The sequence below is a fragment of the Pseudorca crassidens genome, chromosome 11 (assembly GCF_039906515.1).
Source record: "Pseudorca crassidens isolate mPseCra1 chromosome 11, mPseCra1.hap1, whole genome shotgun sequence".
NCBI classification, from domain to species: Eukaryota; Metazoa; Chordata; class Mammalia; order Artiodactyla; family Delphinidae; genus Pseudorca; species Pseudorca crassidens.
In genome coordinates, this window is record NC_090306.1 from 82966898 (window position 1) to 82990994 (window position 24097).

The 24097-nt window shown below is 37.7% G+C and overlaps 1 long non-coding RNA gene across 1 annotated transcript in view; it reads right to left on the reverse strand.

The window, feature by feature from the left end:
- Positions 1-24097, reverse strand: part of LOC137202994 (uncharacterized) — a 615935-nt gene that overhangs the window by 11216 nt on the left and 580622 nt on the right. The window contains exons 7-8 of the long non-coding RNA XR_010932836.1: positions 15092-15159; positions 14228-14304 (exon numbers count right to left, since the gene is read on the reverse strand). This is a non-coding gene — a long non-coding RNA (uncharacterized lncRNA). The remainder of the gene's footprint in view (positions 1-14227; positions 14305-15091; positions 15160-24097) is intronic.

Genomic DNA, 24097 nt, shown 5'->3' on the forward strand with positions numbered 1-24097 from the left:
ATGTACTAAATAGCAGCTACTATTATTATTTATCATGTTGTTATTATCACCATGCCTCTTAAAACCATATGTGAACAGTGTTATTATGGAGCTAATAATCGAAGAGCAATGAATTATTTTCTGCGATGGTCATTTTTGTGCAATTGCAAAAACTTGAAAAGCTCCCCATTGCCAGTGACTCCCCATTGCCAATTGGATAAACTCCCAGTTTTCTAGCAGGACTTTCCAAATCCTTTACAAACAATGGTCAAAGAACATGAAAACAGAAGAGAAAACACAAAAGGTCAATAAACATTGAATTTATATTTGGCATCACCGGTATCCAAAGAAATATAAATTAAAACAATGGTATGCTATGTTTCACTATCAAATTAACAAAGCTAATTTTTGATAATTTTGTGATAACATTTACAGTGGGTAAAGATACAATAAAAGAGAGACATTTACATTATCTCTTGCAGAAGAATAATTCATTAAAATAATTTTGAAAAAATTAATAATGTGTATCAGGACCCTTAAAACTATTCTTATTTTTTACCCAATGGTTCCACTTTTGACAATAATAATTGTTAATATTTGAGCCAACTACTGTGCTAAGTGCCTCATTTACATTTTCTGATGAATAAAGCCTAGGAAAATAATCCAAAAGTTAGAAAAAATATTTATGCAAAAAATGGTCTTTACAGAACTGTTTATAATGTCAAAAACTTTTTAAAAAAATCCATCAGCCAAGGAACAGTTTCATTCATTGTAGTAGATTACAATGCAACTATTGAAACTACGATTATGAAGAAGGGGTAATATAGAATTATGTATTAGTTATAATGTTATTTGGAAAAAAAACAATATATAGAATTGTGTGCAAGATTTGATTTCAACAAAAAAAATTCTTTAAAGCATGGGAGAAAGCCTGGAAATAAACACAACACATCAAAATATTAGCAATGATTTCTACCACATGATGAGATTATGAATGATTTAAAATTTTTTTCCCTTTATACTTTTCTAAATTTTCTATTTTTACAGTAAGTTTGTATCAATATTTTTGCGATTAGAAAAAAAAAACATAAAATTCCCTAACCAAATCCAATACACCTTTCAACAATAGCTTACATCATTCATTCCAGACCACTGTTTTAGATTCATCTTATGCCAAGCCTCCACACTCACCCATTCTGAACCTGATATAGATGCTCTGCTTTTATATCCCACCGTGCCTTCCCAAGTATAAAATTGCCTTTATGGTGTTCCATTTTTCCTCCATGACTCATCCTTTGAACCCCTCCATTTCCTCCATGACTTATCCTTTGAACCCCTACCCCCAAATGTCTTCTTCTCAAATAAACCTTCCTCTCAGGTAGTAAAGCTAGGCTCTTCCTGTGAGAGCTTAGTGCTCCTTAAACACACCTCCAGCATAGCACTCGTCACTCCATGTTATGCTACAATTTGTTAACTTGTCCACCTCAAAACAGTCAGCAATCTTTTCCTGGCTCCCTAGCACCCAGCACAGTGCCAGGCATGTTTGCTGGACAGATAGATAGATGGGCAGGTGGATGAATGGTTAGAAGGACATATGGAGAATAATGTTATATTAAGCTCAAAGCCACTCCGCAGCACAGACACTGACTGGAGAGAGTCACAAAGGTCTTTGAAAGAAGAATAAGGGAGGTACAAAGCATCTAATACTACTTGGTTAAATATATCAGTACCAATTTTGGCAAAGTAAAAGGAAATTAAGACAAATTCCTTCCATTAAAAAAATAGGATACTTTTTTAAAAAGTCATGGAAAAAGAACATAACCCCCAAGTTTTTGTATTTATGAGTTTGAGTTGCAGGTTTCATTTCATACGTTGGCTTTTGGGATAGGATTCACAGCTTTGCTCTAAGTTTTTAATGTGAGTTTTGAAGCTGTTTAAGGGGCTTCAAGCAGAGGCCGGTCTTGAAATAACTTCGGACCAGAAGACTGGGAGATAAAGCATTTCTTTGAGTGTGATGCAGACAGCGATACTTTTCATAATATCCAAATATTATTTTTCATCAAACCTGTAGAAAATTTTCAACCTGCCCTAATTTTTACCAATGAATCTAATAGACCTGGATTAAACTGTAGGGAAGATAAGAACATAAATTTCATTCCTTTCATTTCTTGTAATATTAGGGTTTGTATTCTTTCCAGCTGTAATAACCTCTAGACTTCAACAAAACTGAAAACCTTTGAATAGCCTTTCACAACCTTTCAGTGGAGTAATGAAGTTTTAAGTGCTCACCGGGGATTTTTCAGTTCAGAAAAATCTAAGCAGCAGTAGATATTAAAATCGAACGTTTACTTCAACGCTTTTACAGCCTAATGGGTTTTTCTGACCATGTAATTTTTAAAAGGTTGGGTTTCATTTATTAATATAGTGTACCCATGCTGGAAACCTTTATTCTTTAAGGTCTCTGATGAGAGTCTTACGGTTAAACCTTGGTTGAAAGCCAGAGGGATCAGCGGGGACAAGGAAAACAGAAACCTACAAGAGGACTTGCGAGGGCTGCCCCAAGCAGGTTGTTTTGGGTTTAGAAAATGGGGAAAAGTCTTCTCTTTATGACTTAAACACCACAGGAAGTGAAAAACAAATGCAGGATGGAGAGCCCCTGTGTTCACATAATTATGAGTGTGTGAGTCACTGGAGTTCACACAGTTACTCACAACCAAAAGGTCTGCCTAGGAAATCCAGCTATTCGCTAAACTGATGGGAGGGTACTGTTCTCTGGAGCTGCTCTACCAGGGACCAGTGGGAGGATGTTTGGAAACCAAGGAGAAACTGCAGGGTGAGCAACAGGCAGGCCCACACTTAAGCAGAGAGGATGGGATTTGGAAAGATTCCATTTTACACACTGTATGCTGAAACCAGTATGCAGAGAAAGCCTGCATGAGCTCCAACCAAGTGGTAATAAAAAAACAAATGCCACTTCTCATATGCATAATGCCTCCATGCAGTTGACGGAGATTTGCAAGATATGTACACTAGAGCGGAAAGGGGCAGGATTTATTTCCATTGACTAGGATGTAGTAAAGCTACTCTCAGGTTTATATATTATCCAGTGTGCTCTTTTAAATTATAAAATAAAAGTGCCACTTGAGGATGTAATTGAAAATAATATTGTAAAGTAAAGGAGCTTGGGGGTCATAAGAACAGATAGTTTGGCGTGTTTTTCATCTTCACATTTCACAAATAGATGGTTTTGTTCTCGTATGTATATGTGGCTCCCAAATTGGAATCTTGCCTTAATAGATAAGGCAATTTCAGAAAACATAGAGAGTGTACTGAATTATCCCTGTAACAGTTTTATAATGGTATCAGCATTCATCATAACTACCACATGAGAGGTATTTATGGTTTTTCAGAGACATGAAAAAATTCAGATAGGCAAAAGCAAAGCCAAAATCTCTTATAATTGCAATGGCCATAGGCAAAAAATCAGTATTTGGGATATAACTTTTCAGTAGATTCTATTTAACATTATGTCCTGAAGATTTTTTTTATATATCCCCTTCTATATTAATTACATAACACTGCTTTGATTGTTCTGCTGTAAAATTTTGATAAGGGCCCAAATAAGAATCATTAGAAACCGTGCCTCATTCTTGCAAAAGCTTTCATTTGAATGATTAACCCCGGTATCTCAGTCAAGATCTTGTCCTGTTTCTCTAGCTGCCTTGGTGGATCCCCATTTTGGGCTACCATAAACCGTATGGTATAATCAGTTCTTCCAAACATCTGTCACATAGGTGCCTGTGGAGCCACTCCAATCATTTACGCTATCATGCCCAGTTTATTGTCATTAACCTACTAATCTCCTGTATCTTTTCTCTCCTACTTTCAAATATTACCCCTTGATGCCTGATTGATAACTAATTCATTTCATCATTGAGTCACTCAGTAAGTATGTATTGTATGCTGACTACGTACCAGGCAATGTGCTTGACACTGGGGATGTGAAACAAAATTGCATCCTTCTTTACTCAATGAAGTTACCAGTCTACTGGGAAATAAGAATACTAACCCAACAATTACAAAATGATCATCAGAATCAGTAGGAACTTAGAACAAGAAACACCTTGGCCTTTCTGAAAGACTCAGGAAAGATTTCATCTTTCAAAAATATTAATATTTTTATGTCACATCCACATGAAGAGAATTCTTAACTGCCTTCTACAGCGTAAAGTGCAAAGCCCTCAGTTTGGCTTCATGACTCTATAAAATCAAACCCCCTCCAATCTGTCTAATCCTGCCTCTCATTTCTCTGTACACACTCTTCACTCCAGCTAACTCACTTCCCATCTATAACTGTTGTTGATCATGCTCTTTCCTCACCCAGAATACCTTCCCCAATCCCTTCTGATTCTCCAATCCTAACTACTTATCCAGGCCCATTTCTTTCATTCAGACTCCCTGACATGCCAACTAATATTGATCTTCCTCTGCTTTGGCCTTCCAAAGCAATTATTATAATGTTTCCCGTTTTAGTAAATATTGTGTGTGTGTGTCCTACATCCCTAAATAATGGATTGTTGGATCCTGGAGAAATGATTTCTTTATATCCTCAGTACATGGCACAGCATTATGTATGTCATATAATCTAAAAAAATGCTGTGTTACCAGAAGAGTGAATAAGTAATTGCACAAACTGTTTAACTATATACCATATAACTATGGTATATAGCTCTTCATTATTCATTTAGTTCATTTAGTATTATATCAAATGATATGATACTTCCCAACTACTTAGAGAGACTCAGGTAGACTCACAGTCAAGGAGCATAACTTGAATTCACTGAGCATTTGAAAAATATAAAATGAGTGCCTACTGTGAAGTGTCAGTCACCACACTAAGTATTAGGTAGTCACTGGTAGGCAAGACTGCCATGATGCCTGCCCTCCCTGGGCATACAACAGTCTTTGATGTGATAAATGCTCCATCCAGAGAGACATGCGATGTGAAGGGAATGCATGGTGCTGAGCAGAATCTAACATAATCTAGGAGGTCAGCAAAAGCTTCCCAGAGGCAATGAAAAAAATAATAAATTAAATATGTCCTGAAGGATAATAAGAATCAACAAAGTAAAGAGACAATGGTAGAGGAAACAGCAAGCACAAAGGCTGGTGGGCAAAATGAGTGTGTCATATCTGAGGACCTAGAAAATATCCAATACAGCTAGAACACAAAATGAGAGGAACGAAAGATGGAGCTAAGGAGGTAGGTGAAGATGAGATCATGCTAAAAACCTTGGAATTGACCCTAAGGGTGTTGGGAGCCTTTTAAGGATTTTAACGAAAGCGGATCGTATGAGATCTGTCTCTAGAATGTTCATTAGGCAAGGTGGAGGATGGAATGGAGGAGACCAAGGAAGGAGTCAAGGAGATTAGTTGAGAGGCTGTTGCTTTAGTCCAGGAGGAAGCTGATGATAGGCTAAAGTTGACTACTGTAGATGACATTGAATTGGAAGTTAAAGAACTATGTAGGCGAAAGAATGGAGAGGATGCGGTATCAGGACCTAAAAATCACAGTTATTGGACTTGGAAAACACAGTGGTTCCGGAATCAGGTAGACATCGTTCAAGTTTTGGTTTTTGTTCTCCGGGTGACTTGGGCTGAGTTATTTTGCCCTTTCTAGACCAGTTTCCTTGTTTATAAGATGGTGATTATAGCTGGCTCATGGAAGCTGAAACAAGGGTGACTTCAGTAAGAGAATATAGACAAACCTACTTCACACAGGGTTTAGTGCATAGGAAATGCTCAGAATTGTTAGTCCTTTTTCTTTCTTTTCTCCTCCACATGTGAGAAAACTATGTCATCAGGAAAGGTACCCGTTCTCTAGCAAAATCTTACCTTGATACAGCCTTTTATTGGAAATCTTTCTAGGGTGACTATTTTGCTCTGTTCTATGTTGCATGATGGCAGGGGCTTATGAACAATTAAACAGGTCAAGTGTTATTGACAAATACATTGGTATATGGCAGGAGAGAAGAATGGAAGAGATGGAGGAAAGCTCAGAGAGAGGGAAATGGAAAAATAGGGAAATTAAAAGAAAAAGCATGAGTTTAGAGGGTGCATAGAATTTATCACCTGGATGCTTTCTTCACTTCTATCATAAATTTATACAAGAAGAGGATTTGCTTTGGGGAAGATTGAAAATTTGCAAGGGTGCAAGCTTCTAGCAGCATGCAAAGAAAAATATTCTTTTACTGCAACTGTTTTATGGCCTAACCCAGATGGAGCATATGTTTACATTTGAAGGATTATTTCCAGCATTTATTTATCACTCTAGTAAAAATGTTAATTCCACATACATTTTCCAGTTTTACGTTTCAGATCAGTAATTTAAACCTTGTGGCAAAATGGTGAAATTACCAGAGTGACTTCATTAATCTTTTATTCCAGTGATTAACTGCAGCTTTCTTTTGGTGATTTTCACTGGACTCTTTGTCACTCTCTTCTTACTCTCTGTCCTGTGTAGCTTTGAACTTTCCTGACTATATTGGTTGTTCCAGTGTCCCTTTCTTTGGGGAATGTTTAGATCTCTAGCTTTCCATAAAAAGCCACTTCAGCCCATAAAGTTCAAGCATGCCCATGATTTAGAATCAGAGTGTTCCTCTCCCCTATACCTGGTGGACACATGACCCAAGCTGGTTCAAATAGAGTCTTCCTCAGGAGCTTGACCAGAGCCATAAGGAAAGAGGTGCTCATTTCTATGGGATTGGAAGTTGAAAGGACAAGTCAACCACAGGAAGAGTTTCCTGCCTGAAACTGAAGCCAATAGGGGAGAAAGGAAAGCTTACAACTAGAGAGAACAAGACAAGCCTTGCTGATATTCTCTGAGTACCTGGATCCAGACACACCTGAATCCATCGATCTCTCCTATGGTTGAGTTATATGAACCATAAGGTCTCTTGCTTTTCGCTGAGGCTTCTTTGTGTTGGCTTTCCATCACAACTAAAACAACCTGACCCCACTTTCATATTCAGTAATACCTAAATGCTTATATATTGATAAAAATACTTGCTAAGAGACATCTAGAACTGTTTTACTAGAATTCTATCTAGATCAACCCTTTAGCCCAGTTTTATATTAAATCTTTCTCAGAAATGTCAATTTGACAGAACTTCTAATAAAGATGCTTTCACTCAACATAAGCAATTACAAAATAATATTTGTTACTTTATAGATTCAGGATGTTTAAGAAGCTGTGAAGCTTATTGGAAAGAAAACACACTTTGAAGACAGACCTGGAGTAATATCCTACATCGGCCACCTAATAGTTGTATGATTTTTCACATGTATTAATAGCTATGCTGAGCCTCAAACTTCTCATAAATAAAGGGGGAGTGATAACGTATCAACACTTTGGGGAAGATTAAATGAAATTACATTTATAAAGTACTAACTTCACAACAGGGATATACTTAGAGTGTATTATGCTAAGTGAAATAAGTCAGACAGAGAAAGACAAATACAGGATGATATCACTTATATGTGGAATCTAAAAAACACAACAAACCAGTGAATATAACAAAAAAGAAACAGACTCCCAGATATAGAGGACAAACTAGTGGTTACCAGTGGGGAGAGGGAGAGGAGGAGAGGCAAGATAAGGGTAGGCGGTTAAGAGGTACAAACTACTATGTATAAAATAAATAAGCTTCAAGGATATATTGAATAACACAGGGAATATAGCCAACATTTTATAAGTATAAATGGAATAGAACCTTTAAAATTTTTGAATCTCTATGCTGAAACCGACAAAATATTGTACATCAGCTATGCCTCAATTAAAAAAAAAAAAAAAGTACTGACTCCTAGAGGGAAAAGAAAAGGGTTTTGTTCACTGTTACATTCCTAGACCCTAGAACAGTGTCTGGCACACATTACTATTTGCATCAAACAGAAATATCTGGTACCTCGCGAGTGTTCATTATATGATAACTAGGATGATGGTGTAATAATGATGATGATGTACCCGTGGGCTAGCAAACTGAGTCACTCATGGGAAAGAAAGTGAGCTGGTAACCTCATAGGAAAGCTGTTGAAGCTATTCCCCTATCCAAAGCGGACTCCTGACATTATGGAAGCTGACAAATAAGTGGCTTACTAGAATACTTCTTTATAACCCAGAACGTAAATGAAGGCCATACTTTTTTTCATTAATATTAATGAGTAATAGTGAGCATGCACTGAGTACTATGCTAGGTGCTAGCAATGTGATGAAGAGTAGCAACAGTAGCATTAAGAGTAACGACTAAGTTTTCTGAGTATTCTCTTTGTGCCAGGTACTCCTCTGAGCACTTTACATGTTTTAGCTCACTCATTCTCACAAAAGCTCTATGTCATTGGTGCTACTATTATCATCACAAGTCTACAAATAAGGAAACTGGGGCATAGAGCATTTAGATAACTTGTCCAAGGGTAGACAACTGAATCTGAACGCTGTTGCTCTGGTTCTAGGACCCACAGTCTGCTACATTTTCAGATCTTCTTTTTTAAAAAATTTTTAATTGAAGTATAGTGGATTTACAATATTATATTAGTTTCAGGTGTATAACAGTGATTCAAAAGTTTTATAGATTGTATTCCATTTAAAGTTATTACAAAATATTGGCTGTTTTCCCTGTGCTATACAATACAGCCTTGTAGCTTATGTATTTTATGCATAGTAATTTGCACCTCTTAATCCCCTACCCATATCTTGCCCCTCTCCCCTCACTCTCCCCACTGGTAACCCCTAGTTTGTTCTCTATAATATTCAGATCTTCTTAAAGAGCAACCAGAATGTGAGGACCAGAGTGTGTGGTCTAATAGTAGACATGAGGTGTCTAGTGTGCAATGGAACGGTGTTCTCTTTGTCCTAAAGAATGAATAAAACATGGAAAAGTATATCCGAACTCAAATTGAGTTTTCTCAGCTCAAAGACAAGGCCAGATCTAGAAACAATGTGAAGGTGTTTTCAAGATCGTCTTCTCCTCCCTGCAAGGCCTTTCCAACCAGCTCTGGCTTCCTTGGACATAAAGGTCTAGGAATTATTCTTCCTTCCTCCCTTTTTCCTTATCCCTATCACATGTCTTTCTGTTACTGAATACTTATTCCTTGAATAGTTTTTACTTAATTCTTGTGAGAGAGATTGGAGACACAAATTCACACAGGTGTTGAGGATTAATCATCATTCCATGGTCTTTCCCTAAAGTAATGAATCTTATTTCTTCCCACTTAAACTACTAAAGAGTTCTCTAACTGTTCTTCCAGACTTCAGTCTCTGCTCCTTTATTTTGGACACAGCCGAAAGGCTAAGCTTTTCCAATGCTGCTTTGAGTGACTTTCCTATTCCAAAATCTATGGCTGCCCACTTACAATAGAAAACAATTCAAATTCCTTAAACCAGAATTTGATACTCTCAACATCTGCGTCAGCCTACCTTTCGGATGTGTTTTCTGCCATGACTTCACACCTGTTTTACTGTTTCTTATGCACATCCACGTGCTCCAGCCTCCTCACTGTTTCCTATACTCTTCCCGAAACCTGGAGTCTTCTTCTCATCTTTTTCACTCATTTCACCCATTTACATTTTTTGAGCCTTTGCTTCAGGCCACTCATATTCTAGGCCCTGGGAATACAGCATTAATCAAGTGGGACAAGATATCTACTTCCATGGAGCTTTTATTCTAATGAGTGAAAAGAGTACATAAATAAACACAACAATTTCACAGAGTGATAAGTGCTCTGAAGACAATAAAACAGAGTGATGTGATAGAAAGTGAGTGGGATGTGTCATTTCACTGAGTGTTCAGGGAAAGGTATTTCTGAGTGGTTGATGTGTGATCTCAAACTAAATATCCAGAAGGAGCCCAGCCATGTGAAGATCAGAGAGTTCCAGGGAGAGAGCTCAGCAAGTACCCCCAATATTCAAATATTATCCACTTTCGAAGGCCTAGTTCAGATGCAGCCTCAGCCTCAAACTTTTTCTTATCTTCCCACCTGAATTTCAGCCCATAATACTTTTTCTTTGCAGTGCTTACTACTTTATATCTTGGATGTTAGCTATTTATGCACAAGTCTTTCTACCCTATTAGAATTTCCAATTCTTCAAAATCTGCTCTTCTTTTTATCACCTCCTGTACTTAATGCAATATTAATCCAGACACTCAAACATTTCGTGAATAAGAGAATAAAGGAAGGAAGGAATGAGCAAAGGAAAAATGGTGGAATTTTATTTCACTTGTGGAAGGAATGCAGAAGACAGACAGTAGGGATACAGAGTCTTGGAGTGCCTCAAAAAGTGCCACAAAATCTGCGAACGAGACTGGTTCTTCTAATAGGAGAATAGAATCCTCCAATTTCATTTGGCCCATTTTGGAGGAAGTTCGAAATAAATTTTGTGTTTCCGATGAGTGTTTTAAGCTTCTGTCTTTCACAGGGTATGTTGAGTTGTTCTGATGGGGGCAGACTCCAAAGCCATAGGGAAATTCTCCAAAGATCCAACAGTCTGGATCCTGGGCATACTTGAATGAATTTAATCGTATACAGCTGGAGGTAACTGTAGCACCAGTTTCTTAGTAAAGTTGGTATTCATTGAAAGTGACAAGCCTGACAACTTCATTAACGGCATTGACATTAAGCAACACTGACTGTGTCTTACAGTTAAATAGGAAAGGAAAACTTACAATTTTGGTACATTTTAATCAAACTCCACTGGTAGTCCGTGTCAGATCTGTCCTTGTCATTTTGTGCTCTGTTTTTTCAGCGTGCTCTTCCTTCAAGTGTTGCTGGGGAGATGCTCCTCTCCCAGCCCTCTCTCTGCATAGTAACCAAGGGAGGTTGAGGAGGAGATGCTGCATAGTGTTCACAATAGATTAGCTGTGAGCTCTCTCTCTCTCTGGCATGCTACCTACCACTCAGTGTCCAACAGACAGTTGCTAACTTTCATCTATCTGTAGAATGCTCACAGCCAGGAAAAGATGCCTTAACACAGTGTTTATTACCTTTCTAGAACCACTTCTGCCTTCAGATATTCTCCTGTAGGCTGAAATGCCTTTGTTCTTGACTGAGAAGGAATCCTGAATAGAGAATTAGTTTCACTTCCCCAATTAACCTAAGAGAATAAATGTGGAGAAATATAGCAGGAAATATTCTATAAGATGGAGGAATGACACACTTAGTGTGTCATGTTTTAGCAACAAATGCAGTTCAAAGTTAAAAAAATAGTTGAATTTGATTCAAATGTCTGGTTGAAATCACATCTTTTTAAAGTGGTGCGAATATGTCTTTTAAAATACTATAATGGATTTTTTAGTGTTTCCATTTCCTATATTTACTTTATGTTTATGACAATATCACATTTAGTAAGAAATCACCATTTTGACATCTTTCTTTTGAAATGTCTTTATTTTGTACATTTATTTCTTGTCAATGTTTTGAATAACTTATCTCTTTGAATGAGTTCTCTAGGCTTGTGCTTGTGTGGTATTTAACAAGTAGCTCTTAAAGGGATGTTGTAAAATAATTTGACAACCAGACTTAATTTTTAAAGTTGCCCAGTAAGATTTGTATGGAGTTTTAAGTTTTATTCTTCCTTGATTATATCTCTGTAGCAACCCAACATTTTTTTTCCCTCAACACAGCAGTAACCTCTGACATTGAGCCCTGTCTGCCAAATCATATGCCCAAAATTGGTAGTAATGAATCCAGTTCTCAGGTGGAGTTGAGCTGTCACCTAATTTCCCTGAGACGGTGTCAGAGGGATAATGCCAATGTGTCCACAGTGACATAGTTGGGTCTGCACTCTTGGGATATGACACAATTTTAAGAATGTCCATGTCAAAAGGACAGTGTTTGGCCTCCATCAGGGAAAGACATGCTCCTATATAAAATATAAATTGTATGTTCAAATAAAACACATGGGAAGAAAATGTCTGTGTGAAATCTTTTTATGCCTTTGTGCATTTTTCCTCTTACCCTCTGAAGAGTTCCCACAGGGCCAGCACTAAGTTTCTCTTCATTAGAACCCAGATTTCAATTTAAATTTTAATTAGAATAGATGACTAGAATATTTACCATTCTCTGTAGTTTCTGCATGAAGCTAATCAGCATCTAGAAGCATGTCCTATGTTTTCATAAAAAGATTAGGATCTTATTCCACAAAGATTTACTGCTATCCATAAAATTATTTTATATCCACCATACCACTATTTTTGTTGGATGAATCATTTTTGGAAGAAAAATATTGTTTTTCCATTTATATAGTCACAAAACCCAGCAGAAAACTTGATTTTACATATGCCCAAAACTTTCATTTTTATAAGATCATAGCTTTACTAACACACATCCCATAAATCCCTGGACTTTCCCCCAGTATTTCAAGTGTAATTTTGAATATTGTAATAATTTCTGCAAACTAAAAGGAAATGTTAGCAAGCACCCAATACATGCTATTCTATAACCCAAACTGGTTCCATGATAATAAATACAGATCTGAGTGATCATGTTTAATGACTATGAAATCAACACTTACATTTTTGCACCTTACAGTTTACAGAACAATAGCACTTATTCATTCATTCATGTAACAAGTAACTACTGACCTACTCTGGGTCAGGGACTGTTCTAGATTGGGAGGGTGGGAGGCAGATTCAGCAATAAATAGGACTGGCAAGGCCTGACCACACACTGCTTACATTTTCTCAACTCATTAGGAATACTACTATCTGTATTTTACAGGCTGAAAGAGTTCAGGCTCAGAGGAGCTACGTGACTAGCCTAACATCATCACATAGCTGATGAGTGGCCAAGCTGTGACTTAACACCTATCGCATCTTCCCTCCAAGGTCAATGTATTAGATAACAGTAAAAATAGGTAAGAAATTCAAGGTTCTCTTTAAGACAGTTCTTTTCTCCTCTATGAGGTCTATAGAACAAATCTATCTTAAAATCACAACAAATACCAACAACAACTCAAGTGGAAAAGAAAATTAAAATAAAACATGGTTATTCTCTGGCACAACTAATGCTTCACTCCATCTTAGCTAGTTTCATTCCTTCCAAAATGAAAATACCTTGGTCATTTCTTTTTATTAGAAAGATTATGCAGGCTGTTTGTTATGGACTGAATGTGTCCCTCAAAATTCATATGTTGAAGCCCTAACCCACAATGTGATAATATTTGGAGGTGTGGGCTTTGGGAGGAAGTTTGGTTTGGATGAGGTCATGAGAATGGACCCCCATGATGAGCTTAGTACCTTTATAAGAAGAGGAAGAGAGACCAGAGTTCACTCTCTCTCTCTTTCTCTCCCTCCCTCTCTCCTCCATGTGATGACATAATAATAAGGCAGCCATCGCCAAGCCAGGAAGAGGGCCCTCACCAAGAACCAAGTCTGCTGGCACCTTGATCTCGGACTTCTTAACCTCCAGAACTGTGAGAAATAAATGTCTGCTGTTTAAGTCACTCAGACTGTAGTATTTTGTTTTAGCAGCCCAAGTAGGCTAATACATTTATAAAAGAGAAATCAAAATACTGAAAAGAATGATGAAAAAGTAAAAATAATACAGTTTCACCATCCAGAGATAACCATTATTGCTCTATGTCAGTACATATATATCCATATATTTATTATAATTGTTAAAATATGATCAAACTGTATATGTTGTTCTATAATCCAAATGCATTCCATGTTAATAAATATAGATCCAGGGCTTCCCTGGTGGCGCAGTGGTTTAGAGTCCGCCTGCTGATGCAGGGGACACGGGTTAGTGCCCTGGTCCAGGAAGATTCCCACATGCTGCTGAGCAGCTAGGCCCGTGAGCCATGGCCGCTGAGCCTGCGCGTCTGGAGCCTGTGCTCCGCAACGGGAGAGGCCACAACAGTGAGAGGCCCGTGTACCGCAATAAATAAATAAATATAGATCCAGGTGCTCATTTTTAATGACTCTATAGCATTCCATTCTGAGTTTATATCATAATGTATTGAACCAATCTCCTTTTAATGGACATTCAACAGTTTCCGTTTTAATTAAAAAACAGCTAAAATTAACACCCTTTCATAAAGATCTTTACATACTTGCCTATCTGTTGCTATTGTATAAATTCTTAGGGGTGAAATTGAATGGGTATAATGGTGGACACATTTTAATAATCATACATGTCTCAGTTTATAGCTTCTACCAACAGGGTATGAGGCACCCATCCCTCATGCTCTTACCTTTTTAATCTTTGACAATCTGATAAGCAGGGGAAAATATTATCTCAGTGTAGTTCTTTTTATGTTTCCTTTTCTTCCTGATAATAAATTAATATTTATACATTATAGAGAATTGAGAAAAGTATATAAAATCATCAAAAATAAAACTCATTCAATAATGGTACATCCAAGAGGTAAACATTATCAACATTCTGCTATAGCTCTTTACATTACATTATTTTTCAATGTTATAACTTTTTAAAATAAAATTGGGATTATACTGTAAACCTGCTTTTGTTTTCTTCCTTTTTCAAAGTAAACCTTTTAATTGAAAAAATTATGTATACAGAGAAAGATTAACAAATCATAATTGATTAATTTTTGCCAAGTAAACACATCTATGTAACCATCATCCAGGTCAAAACCAGAAACATTACCAGACCCTTCCCCCACCCGCTGGAAGTCTCCCTTGAACTCCCTATCAGTTAAACAATCCCCTCAAAAGTACCCACTGTTCTTACTTCTATTACCATAGATTAATTCTGTCTGGTTGTGTGAAATCATATATTGTGTTCTTTCATTTCTGTTTTTTCACCTGACAAATATATCCACATTGTTGCATGTAGCTAGTGGTAGTCTATTCATTTTAATTGTTATATTGCTATATTATTACATTATTATACCACTATTTATCTCTTCTACTGGTGATGGACATTTGGGTTGCTTCCAATTTAGGTTATTATAAATAATATCAATACTACTGTGACATTCCTTCCTAAAGTCCCCTCCATCTTCCTTTTCTGGACCACCTGATTTCCAAGGCCTACTGTACAAGGACTATCCTGGGAATTCCATGTGTCCCTGTCCCCTGGGCTGAATTCTTACCTGGATTCCACAGCTTCCTCATTCTTGATTTAATCTCTTATTTTTATGGGTACATTTCCAGTAGCTTCCTGAAAAAGATGGATATGAAATATATTTTTTGAGAACTTACAGGTTGGAAATCATCTTCTCTTTGAATTATAATAGTGTTGCTCCACTTTTTCTAGCCTACTGTGTTGCTAGTGTGAAGTCCAACTTCATTCTCACTCCTGATCCTCTTAATGTCCAGTGTTGGGAAACTCTATGATAATGTGCCATCCTGTATATTTTATCCCATTCTCTGAAATGGGCATTCAGTTGGCTCTTTCAATGATTATACTCATGCTTTGCAATTCCTGGAAAATTTCATCATTATTTCCTTTATAATTTCTTTCCCTCAGTTTCCCTCATTCTAGCACTACTGACAAAAAAAATTGAAACTACCAATTTGCATTTTGTGTTAACTCTTGGGAGACCTCTTGAACCTTGATTCATCTTTCTTTTTCTTCTTGGAAGATTTTCTTAACTTTTCTGTTGATTTTTAAAAATGTTGTGCTAATTTATTTTTAATGTCCAAGAGCTTTTAAAGCCCAAGGTTTTCTATTCTTTTAAATAGGCTCTTGTTTTTATTTATTTAAGGAAATCATTTGCTGTTTTTTATTTGTTTTTTTATTTTGCTATGTGTTTTATTTCCTTTACTTCCCCTTTTAATCTGCTTCTTTGTTTTGATCTCTTTATGTAATTAGAGAATTTCCTCAAAAATCTGCGGATTTTTGGCTATCTGGTCATATTTTAAAATGAAGCACTAAAAAGCTATATATTCATAGGCCAGTTTGATAGTTAGTAGATTTCACTGTAAAGTTACTGGGAATGGTACTGGGTGACCCTCTAATGTCAAGGTCCATAGGTTTTCATTCTTGGGAGATTCTGTTTCCCCAAAGAGGACTCCTTCATTATCTTTCCTGAAGTGTATAATCCTTATAACCAAGATTCTGAAGCAGAGCTTTGAAAGATGCTGCTCTTTTCACCATTGTGTGCATGTGTGTATATAACTCCAGGACTCACAGGAGTTATTCCACTTCCCTAGTGATACTGGGCAAGTCATTAAGCTTTCTGAACTTCAGTTTTCTTATCAATAAAATGAAATGACAATTCCTATTTCATAGGGTGTTATGAGAATTAAAGCAGATATTATACATATAATATTGAACATATTGGCTGTATATATTCCAGTGAACGTTCTAGCAGTTATCATTCTAATTGTTAGTATTATTATTATTATCATTATAATCAACTGCACAATAGCAAGAATCTTCTCGGATTTAATCTTACATCTCTTTGGAAAACAACTTGCTATAATGGTAGAAATGGGAAAGAGTAAGAATTAAAATCATATTGTTCAGGTTATATCACTATTTATCTTACAAAGGCTCATTCAAGTCAGCATAGACACATTTGATAAAATGAGTGGAACCACTACATCAGTTATTCGTAAAACCAGTAGTTTGCAAACATTTTCTATAAATGGCCAGATAGTAAATATCTTAGGATTTATGGGACGAACTCTCTCTGTCACATTTTATGCCACAGTACCATAAAGGCAGCCATGGACAACTCATAAACAAATGGACATGGCTGTGTTCCTAATAAAACTTTATTTAAAAAATAGGTGGTGGCCCAACTTGGTTTGAAGGCTATAACTTACAGACCCTGCTTAAGAAAAATATCTTTTGTTGAAACTACTATAGCTGGGTTAATTAACACTATTTCTATAACTAACAAGCTCAAATTCTCAATGATGTAACACAATCAGTGTATATTTCTTATACAGAATCTTGTGGGCAGCCTTCCAATGGTGCTTTGGGGATTCTGTCTCCTTCTCTCTTGTGGCAATCCCACCTTTAAGGGTTCCTTGGAGACCCTTGCTGGATCCTTTTCATCCAGCCAGTCCTTGAGTAAAAAGAGAGAATGAAGAGGATCATGTGGAACTTCTCATGGCCAGGCCACACTTGAACCCACATATTAGGGGCCAGAACTAACTACAAAAGAGGCTGAGAAATATAACTTCCTGTAAAAGAGCCCAGTAAAGAAATGAGGATTGATGAGCATCTAGCCAAGAGCTACCAAAAAAACAAAAGAGAGAGAGAGAGTTACAAGTAAAAAAAAAAAAAAAAAAAAAAGCCATTCAGCTTTTGCAGAATATTTTCCCTCCAAAAAATCTGGATCATCTTTCAGGGTTAGTTAGCTACATAATTTGTTGGACAGAGTATACAATGAAAATGTGAGGCCCCTTGAACAAAAACCAGGTAAAAAGCTTTTGCCTTCCTTCTGTCACTTCTGTAGAGCTGTCACAGTATCTTCTTAATTTGTATTTAACCTCTCATTCTCTTGGTCATGGGGATACTTACAAGGCAAGGGTGCTCATAGGCACCCAGGGCCCACCCATAATTAGCACATGGGACCCTCTGGACCCTGACTCTCCCTGTATATGCACCGAAGCCCCCCAGTGCCACCCCCAAGGTAGAGGGTCAGCAGCCAGGACCCAGTTTGGGGCAGATGAGCCTGTTGTAAGCCAAGACTCCAAGACCCAGCTCCTGCTCTGTTGTCATCAAGCTTCACTTACAAAACACAAATTCAAAGATAAAATTATTAAGAATTTCAAGATGGCAACCATAGAGCATTAAATGCCAAGAGTGGGGGCCCCATCTAAGGGTGGGGTTGTATACAACTGCACTGGCCACATCTCATGAGGCCAGCCCTACTGTCCTTTCAGCTTGATCACTTGCTGAAGGGGAAAGGCCTAGAAGTCCCCACTTCAAGAAGTTTACTAAGAAGTCAAACTCAGAGCCTCTACCTGCTCCTGCCCAGCTTTTTCCAACCTTGTTCTCCAGAAAAAACATTACATCAAGCTGCTGTAGAAACTTGACTAAGATTGAATTGGCCTTTAACAAGACAACCTTTAGCTCTGGATTGTCTAAATTATTGTATGGAGGGACTTCCTTGGCGGTCCAGTGGTTAAGACTTCGCCTTCCAATGCAGGGGGTGCGGGTTCGATCCTTGCTCGGGGAGCTAAGATCTCACATGCCTCGTGGCCAAAAAACCAAAAAAACATAAAAACAAAAGTAATATTGTAACAAATTCAATAAAGACTTTAAAAATGGTCCTCATCAAACAAATCTTTGAAAAAAAAATAAATTATTGTATGGTAAGGAAATGCTAATGGACTCAGCACTCCAACATTAAATCATTCTACTATTTTTCATATATAACATTTATTCCTATTTTAAAAGTCATGCAGGTGAACTTCAGGAAGTTAACGACCCATTCATTATTTATTCCACGCTAATAACACTGTGAAAGACTCCATAGAGTCAGGGTGGAGAGTTCTGACTGACTGATATCCAATCCTATTTCCTGGATTAGCTTCATGGCCTTATGCAAGATGTTGCATTTCTATGAGCCCCCGTTTCATCATCTGTAATACTGGTTTGATAATATCCACCTCACAGTACTGTAGTGAGGATGACAAGGAGATAACGTGTACAGATCCTGGCACATAGTAAGCATTCAAAACATGGAAACCATTATTGCTATATGAATTGGTGATAATGCCAGTCATTATTTGGAGGTGGGGGGAAAAAGTCTTCCAACACAACCCCTAAACTGCAAGATTATGAGTTTAGAGGGAGAATGAGTTCTAAACAAAAACTGCAAAGCCAGGCAGTAAATACAAAAAGCCACAATAACAGGACATAACATGTGTGTTATAAGAGTATTAATGGTGCTGTAGGGGTTTCTCATTTAGATTGGAGACACTTGTCAGAGTCTTTCCAGGCTATTCTTGAGTCTGCTGGCTCTAAAGGTAAACACTTTTACATAATTTTCGGGGGGGGGGGGTCGGGGACACAATTTAAATGCAATGCCATTTAGTGGCTCAGGAATTTACAATGGGTCAATTATTTATGTGCGTGAAAGTAAACAATGTGATGCATGTACCCACAGTAAATAATAAAATCAGGAAATGTAAATAATAAAAATCAGGAAATGTAAGTGATTTCTGGATATTGCCTTTAGTGCTGCAATTCAGCCAGCATTCATTATACGCTATAAGCTCAATGGGGAAGAGGAAGCATCCTCATAAAATAAACATTTGTCTGAAAATTTTCCAGTTGAAGGAGAGGCTGGCTCTTAGCTCAGCTACCTCCACTGCACATGATGACTGGACATTAGTGAATCACACAGCCTGGGTCAGCCTAAAATTGTCTTATAATGAAACTGAGATATAATGGGAAGTTGTGCTATTTTTGTATTTCCAAAGAAGGAGGCCTCTCATACAGCTGTGCTCCTGTGTTGAAAAGTGACCCTCAAAACAAACAAGAAAATGATATAGGACAATCTAAGCTCTAAGATTAAAGGAGGTAACAAGACAATCTTGTTTATGCTTCATAAAAGGATGTTCTCACAACAGAAATACCTCTATGGTTACTGGTAATAAGAAAAGATCAAATTAATCAGCTTTCCCTGAACTCTGGTGATCCTATACATAATTTTAAGTATGGGAGCCCTACTTACCTCATCAGGTTGATTATATTTTTGACTTCAAAAATATCTAACTATTCTTAGAGAGTCCATGTATAGAGATACAGAAGTCTGCTCAGTTCTATAATGTCCTAGCAGAGTACTGGAATTGCATTTAAATGTGGACAATTAGAATGAACAAAAATTGCAAATCTCTTAGTGAATCACAAGGCCTGTTTTATGTTTGAGGATACTGTTACATAAGATATTTGTATCTGACCATGCAGTATATATGGTCTATAATATATATAGACCATGCAGTCTATTGTCCCTAGAAACATGTCTAAACCTGCTAGTTTCTCAGCAAGAATAGAGGCCATTATATTTTAAATGTGTATGCCAACATTGTATTTGTAAATGTCAGAAATTCACTTCTATGACTGTATTAGTTCCTTATGGCTGTTATAACAAATTAGCACAAACTTACTGGCTTCAAACAACACAACTTTATTAACCTACAGTTCTGGAGGACAGAAGTCTAAAAATAGGTCCACAGGCCTACATTCCTTCTGGAGGCTCTCAGGGAGAATGTCTTTCCTTGCTTTTTCCAGCTTATGGAGGCCACCTGCATTCTTTGGCTCATGGTCCCTTTCCTGCATCTTCAAAGCCAGCAGTGTAGCATCTTCTCTCTTCTCTGACCACTAGCCTCCCTCTTATAAGGACCCTTGTGATTACATCAGGCTTACCAGCATAATCCGGGATAATCTCTCCTCCACAAGATCTTTCATTTAATTACATCTGCAAAATTTCTTTCACTTTGTAAGGTGACAGATTCGCTGGTTCTGGGGATTAGGAGGGAGACATCTTTGGGGGTCCATTATTCATCCTACCACCATGTCTGTCATCACTGCAACTCTTTTTTCCACTTCATATGCAAATGCTCATATGATTTTATATATCAGCATATAAACAAGTTCAACTTTCTTCCATGGCTTAAATAAATAAATAGACCCTCTCTTGATGCCAAATCTCCCTCTACCTACCCTTCCTTATCTTTCTTCCCATTCATAGTCAAGTAATTGGGCACACTAACTACACTATCTCCAAGACATGTTTCTTTTTTCCAGTCTTAAAATCTTAATCTGCTGCTGCCTAACACCTGCCCCCACCACTCCATCATCATTTGGCAAAAGTCAAAAATGACATTTCCATTGTCAAAATCCTATCCTTATTTAACTTCTCAGTAGCATTCTGTACTATTGATGCATCTTTTATTCTTCAAACTCCCTCTTCCCTTGGATCTTGTGATAGACATTTGTTGCTTTGTCACCCAGAATTTTATTTTGGTATGGGCCCTTGGTTTTCCTCTAGGGAACACTCCTCTTTCCCTCACTTTCAGTGGTGTTACATTTATCCCCAGTAACTGGACTGGGTATGTGACTTAGGCCTAACCAATCAGCGCATCATCTGTCCTTGGTCACAGTGATTGGTTCAGGAACAGGCAAATGGCCCAATCCAAGTCAGTGAGGTTCTATCCCAGGACTTTTATTGGGACAACTGAGAGAGACTTTTTCCAACAGGACTATAGAAGTTGGCAGCCAGTTTGACACTGACCAGAGTCTGTGAATGAAGCCAACATGGAGGAGAAACGTAGAAAAGAGAGAAGAAAAACCATGTTGTGTTTATTTCATCTCTTGATTTAATCTAGGCTGAATTCTACCTCTGGGCACTTTGATTATGTGATCTAGTATATTCCTTTCATCTGCTTAAACCAACTTGAGCAGCTTTTTGGCCACTTTCAACAGAAAGAGCTTCACTTGACATGGTTGCCACCATGGCATCCTTGCCTCTCTGTTCTCTCCTCCTCAAGACTTTTTGGTCCTCCCTTTTTTCTGCTCTCCCTTAAACATTGAGGTCTCTGGTTCTGACCTTGTCCCTCACATTTTCACCCCTACATTCTCTTCCAAATCAATGTTCACATTGTCAGTTACCACCTGGATGCTCATGATGCCCGCATGTATATCTACAACTAAGACCCCTCCTGAATTCCACTTCCATTTAACCAATGATGCCTCCTAGATATTCCACAGGCAACTTACATTTAATGTATCCAAAGCAAACACATCCTCTTCCTCCCTACCACCACCCTTACCCAATCAATTCCCTCTTCTGTATTCTCTATCTTAGTAACCACCTCTTAAGGGTTGAAATGTGTCCTCCCAAAAGATAAATAGACCCTCTCTTGATGCCAAATCTCCCTGACCCCCAGTACCCCAGAATACACAATTCCATTATCCTCTGCTAGGAATCATACAATGATTGCTTATTGTTTTCAGGATAAAATATAAGCTTCTCAAAATAAACACAAGATCCCGCATTATCTCACCTCCATCAGTCTAGCCTTCCCTCCTGCCACTTTTCACCTTGAACTCCACAACTCCCGATCACCACATCTTGTAGCTCCATAATATTCTTTTCTTTCTCATGGCTCTGTGTTTTGTGCTCACTGCTGTCTCTGTAGGACTGTCCCTCCAGCTGATATACCAAACTGTTACTCCATCCTCAAATCTCAACTTAGTGACTATCTCCTTGGAGATAGTCACTCTCAGAAGCCTTAAATATTTTTTCTTCAGTCCCATCATTTTTGGTGCTTCCTCCATCATAGCACTTATAGTACTGCCCTGGAGATGTTGGTTTGCATGTCTGGGTTTTCTCAGGAATGTGAGCTCTCTGAGGGGAGCAACTCTGTCATCAATTTTGTACACTTTACATCTATCACAAAGATAAGGCCAAGCAGGGGTTCAGTAAATATCTGTTGATGCCACACATGAATTAATTAAAAATTAATTAAGTAAATTAACTAAACTAGAATTGTAAGAAATTGCTGCAAACAATTCAATATATCAGAATTTGGCTTTCATTATATTGAAGAGAAGGGATGGGAATGATCATTTATTGTGTTAATGCTTATCATTCACATTCATTCCTTCATTTACCAAACATTATTGCATACATAGGATGTCAGACCCTGTGTCCACCACTGAAGACATGAAGACAAATATGACAGACCACTGCCCACAAGGAGCTCACAATCACAACTACAAACAAATGAGTGTTATCCAGGGCTATAAATACATAAACAAGAGCCAGTAGAGGATCCTTTTGAGGCAATGGTTATGGAGCAGGGCCTTGGTGGAGTGGAGTAGTGGGAAAAGGGTAGGGAAGCGTAATTTAATCCTCACATCACCTTACTGCAGATATTATCTACAATTTACAGGTAGAAAAAACCCACCCGAAGTAATTAAATAGGAATTCTGATCTTTCCTCTCTTCAAAGAAAATGAAAAGGATTTAATTTGCAACCTAGAGACTGAACTGCCCCGGAGCCTGAGGGGAGGGTGGACTTTCTGAGGCTGCTGGCTCTGAAGGGGCCCCAGCAGCAGAAGCTGCCACAGACCTGGGGACCGCAGGCCAGAAGCAAGAAGAACTACAATCCTGCAGCCTGTGAAACAAAAGCCACATTCACAAAAAGATACACAAGATGAAAAGGCAGAGGGCTATGTACCAGATGAAGGAACAAGATAAAACCCCAGAAAAACAACTAAATGAAGTGGAGATAGGCAACCTTCCAGAAAAATAATTCAGAATAATGAGAGTGAAGATGATCCAGGACCTCAGAAAAAGAATGGAGGCAAAGATCGGGAAGATGCCAAGAAATGATTAACAAAGACCTAGAAGAATTAAAGAACAAACAAACAGAGATGAACAATACAATAACTGAAATGAAAACTACACTAGAAGGAATCAATAGCAGAATAACTGAGGCAGAAGAACAGATAAGTAACCTGGAAGACAGAATGGTGGAATTCACAGCTGCAGAACAGAATAAAGAAAAAAGAATGAAAAGAAATGAAGACAGCCTAAGAGACCTCTGGGACAACATTAAACACAACATTCGCATTATAGGGGACCCAGAAGGAGAAGAGAGAGAGAGAACCCAAGAAAATATTTGAAGAGATTATAGTCAAAAACTTCCCTAACATGGGAAAGGATAAAACCACGCAAGTCCAGGAAGCACAGCAAGTCCCATACAGGATAAACCCAAGGAGAAACATGCTGAGGCACATAGCAATCAAATTGGCAAAAATTAAAGACAAAGAAAAATTGAGAGCAGCAAGGGAAAAACAACAAATAATACACAAGGGAACTCCCATAAGGTTAACAGCTGATTTATCAGCAGAAGCTCTACAAGCCAGAAGGGAGTGGCATGATATACTTAAAGTGATGAAAGGGAAGAACCCACAACCAAGATTACTCTACTGGGCAAGGATCTCATTCAGATTTGATGGAGAAATCAAAAGCTATACAGACAAGCAAAAGCTAAGAGAATTCAGCACCAACAAACCATCTCTACAACAAATGCTAAAGGAACGTCCCTAAGTGGGAAACACAAGAGAAGAAAAGGACCTACAAAAACAAATCCAAAACAATTAAGAAAATGGTCATAGGAACA